The sequence below is a fragment of the Triturus cristatus genome, chromosome 3_2 (assembly GCF_964204655.1).
Source record: "Triturus cristatus chromosome 3_2, aTriCri1.1, whole genome shotgun sequence".
NCBI lineage: Eukaryota > Metazoa > Chordata > Amphibia > Caudata > Salamandridae > Triturus > Triturus cristatus.
This window is the reverse complement of record NC_140584.1, coordinates 895,469,208-895,473,573: the sequence shown is the minus strand read 5'-3', so window position 1 is coordinate 895,473,573 and position 4,366 is coordinate 895,469,208.

The following is a 4,366-nucleotide window of genomic DNA, read 5'->3' as shown; positions in this document are numbered from 1 at the left end:
TCTACTTCTAGAGTTGCGCCAAGTACGCACTCTTCTTCCTCCCTTCGGCACCGTCAATAACCCACTTCTGAATCACTCTCATCGCGTTGTAGCCAATACTGCGAAACAGCGCTAGCGCGTGGCAGCTTATTTACCTGTCCTTCGTTGTAGAATCCTGTTTCGTTACTATATTTCTGGGAGTTTTTGCTCTGTGGAAAAGGTGGTTTTGGCACCTGATTCTGTTGGGTTACAACCTGCTGCTGTCGCTGCGGTTGACCACTCACCTCATTCTGCACCTGTGGATTCAATGATGCATTTTCATTGTTAGTACTTGGGGGAAATTTACACTCGGATTTCCAGTGCCCTATTCTACCGCAATTATGACATGGGAATTTCTTTTTAGCTTCTTCTATATTAAAATTTCCCTTACCTTTCCCAGGAATGAACTTTTGTCTTGGGCCTGTATTATTCACTTGCTCCGCTAATTGAGCTTCCTGTCTCTCTGCTACCTTTACTTGTGCCCACATAGACTTTTCTTTTAATTTTCGCTGTTTTGCTTCAATCTCATCACTGAAATATTTTGCATGTCTCAATACTTCGTCTATTTTCTATTTTGCCAGTCTACAGTATGTTGTTTTATCATTTCACTAATCTCTGGACGTAGACCATACACATATCTGTATACAAAATAACTTAAATCCTTTTCACTCAAATTTTCATCACCACTAAACTGTTTGAAGGCTAAAATCAGCCTTTTGTAATATGCATGTACTGACTCTTTGCTTTCCTGATGTGTTCTGTCAATTTCCACCCAATCTGTCTCTTTAGGAGGTACTTTGTTTTTCAGAAAGGCAATAACCTGTTCATATTTCTTCAATATCTCGGTATCAGGAGCTCCAGTTTTTGGATCTCTAGGGTATTCCTGAGTTGGCCAATTGATCATTAATTTGCACTCTGTCCATAAATCTGCTGGTACTATTCTGTCAAATAGACTATTCAGATCAATCCATAGTACTTTGGACAACTTCACAAATCTGTCCACTTGCCTATACCACTCGACAGGCTTTTCGAGTAGTCAAGGGAAATCATTTGTAAAAGACAAAATATCCTGTCTTGTCCTTGGAACATGTACATATCCTCCTCAGGGAATTTCTCTCATGGGGCATTCTGTTACTACCTTTTCTTTTTCTCTTACAGGGAATGCTGCAAATGTTTTATCTGGGGCATCATCTCGTTTTCGGTACCACCTGCTTCTCCATTTATCCACATCTCCCCATTTTCTCAGCAAGATAATTATTTCCTTAATCTAACTTATCCGTCCTGTGGTGTTCAAATTTTCAATATCTTTTTCAGTGAAATCTATTCAACATGGTTTTTGTAAAGCCTTTACCTTTTCAATAGATATACCTATTTTATTTGCTACTTCTTCTAGTCTTTTGTGCAGATTTTTCGCTCTCCATGTTACACTTTTGCACAAAAATAGTAATTCCTCATCTTGATAAGTTTTTAATTTCTCTGTGGGGATAGTTCCTACTATTAACTCTTCCAGTACCATTCGTAATTTGGCCACACCTATTTATTGGGATTCTTTGTCTTTTCGCTGCAAGCTTCTCAACCATTCACTTAATTCATCTGTAGATGGACCTACTGGTTTTTCTACATTACCTCGTTCTGAATCCTTTTGCGTTTCTAATATTGATTCCACTGTCATTGTATGTCTTTTCGCTAAATTTTGGCCATTAAAAGGGTTACTCGAAACATTTGGTTTGCTCATACTCATTGTCTGTCTCCATGGGTTTTCATTTTGGGTCTGCTTTGGCTTCTCAGCCTGTTTATTGCTATTATAAGGAACTGTTAAACAATGTGCGCTATCTTTCTGTTTATCAAAAATAGGCATCATAGGGCCTGTCGTCACTGGAACAGTCACAGCTTCTAGATTTTTAGTCAATTCTCGTATCTTTTCAGTTAATTCTAAAGTCGTTTTCGCTAATTCTGCCGTATTTTCACCATTTACCTTACCATCTGATTTTCTCTCTACCTCTCTAATGGAATTACCTTGCTCTAAATCTTGGGACACTGGTTCTGACTTAATGATTCGTAAAGTTTCTCTCATTGGGGCACTTGGTGTCAACATTTCTGGTTCTGGTTGATACGGAGGTGGATTTTTATAGAACATGTCATCAAGAACATCATCCTCCGATTCATTCACTCCATACCCTCTTGATTCAACATTATGTCTTTTTTCTGTGCATTTTCTACCTCCAATTTCTTCTGCGGATCTTACAGGAAATAGACCTTCAGTCATACTCGCATTCCGCCACCTTCTCATTCTGTCATCATGATTCTCATGTCCATATGTTCTACCAAACATGTACCTATATCTTCCGCCACTCCTCTGTCTCTCTCGGTCATTCATTTCATCTTCCCATTCTGTCAATGCTTCAAATTGTGTTGGTCTAGGTCTTGGTTCTAGATTCATCAAATTTCTCAAAACTGCTAAATTAAATGAACCATGCTCTGGAAATGCCAAGACTCCGCCGTTCTTGGTATATTTTACCCAATTGTCTAACCAAATACAAGTATGATATCCGTATTTCGCAACCATAAAGGATGCGGGGGTTTTCGATGGAGGAAGTAATTGTCCTTCCCTAGTCACAATCGGTTTGTCCTTCTTAAACCACTTTTTAATTCTCCCAAACCAGGACTTTTTCTCCTTTTCTGGTGGATCGTAATACATCTTTTTGTTTTCCGTATCTCACTAGTCTCTCCTTATAACTGTACTGCTATTCTGACCAATCGTAGCGCGACTCACACTAACGCACCAATCCGGCGCGTCTACGTCACCTTTGCAATTCTCCACTCCTAGCGCGGCATACACTAACGCACCAATCAGGAGCGTCTACGTTTCTAACTGACTGGCCAATCCCAGCGTGGTCTCTCTGACGTCAGCAGCCGTTGCCTCAGCTCCTGCTCCTGTTGACCCCTCCTTTACAAAACTCTCTCGGTAAGCTTTTTACGTTTTCAAAATTTACAAACCTGTTAGTAACAACACAAAAACACCGCCATTGTCCGCTGCGCTAACCAAAGAATAGCAAAAGACCTTTTTCACAAGAATTCCGTCTTTCCTGAGAGCAGCGCTTACCTCTGCCCTACTACGGAATCGTTACTTCCGTTGATAAAGTAGCACATCCCTCTACCTTACCCTTCTAGCAAGCATTTGCTAACTGTTTCTCCAGAATGAAGACACCTAGTTGGAGACCCAATGCTCCTGAGAATTAAAACCAGAGTTTCACAATTAATCGGAATGCCTTTTTATTCACGCACTTTCACACATAAATGTAGCAGCAAACAGTCTGCCCTACTACAGAATTATAACACTCGTTAACAAAGTAGCACTTCCCTCTACCTCGTCCTTCTAACAAGCTTAGAGAACACCTGCTACCTTTCCAGTGATAAGCGTTATCAGAGTACCTTCTGGCCTCCTGGTACCTAAGACCAAAATTTCACAGGTAACCTTCGCTATCATGCAAACTTCCCTCATACAGAAAATGTCTCTAATGGCAACACACGGCGATGCTACCGAATCGAACCCAGACAATGCGTCGTGAAACTTCAATCGTTACACGTTTCCCCCGTGTACCTACAGGGTAACAACAATTCCGTCTTTCCCGAGAGCAGCGCTTACCTCTGCTCTACTACGGAACTGTTACAAACGTCCGACTTCCTACATCCCAGAAGCCGTGCAGACAACATAAAACTCCACGCGACTCAACATAGAGTGTTAATACATAAAACAATACCGATCAATAAGCAATGTACAAGCAGTAATCACCTAAACCAAAACAATAATAACCATCATCCTGCTACCAGAAAAACTGTTGCAGCGTGGAATTTCAAATCCTCCCTTCGTCACAGACCAACTATCACACTAACACATTCACTCAATGCATTCATTGGTGGAGCCCATAACAGCAACACTCACACTTCATTGGTCTGCTCTTACGGGAGAGATGAGTGTTCCAAACGCTGACATGAAAGGAATACCTTATAACCTAAAGGAAATTTATTTACATAAACATACACTTCTGCTAGATTACGCTTGCTATATTAGACCTTGCACTGAATAACATATTTTTTATCTTTTAATCTGCTTTTTAAATGTGACATTTGATCTATTTGCTACTTTGCATTCGGGGGATATCGATCCCTGCTGTCGCCCACCAGACCCTGCACTGAAAACTAAAACGTTTAAATCTTTCTATCTCGTTTGTTTAAAAGTGAGATTTGCACTACCTGCTACCTGTACTTGGGGGGGGATACCGATCTTTGTTGCTGCTTAGTTGCCTCTCCCCGGTCCACGACGGGTGTTGTCCTGATTGCGTGGAGG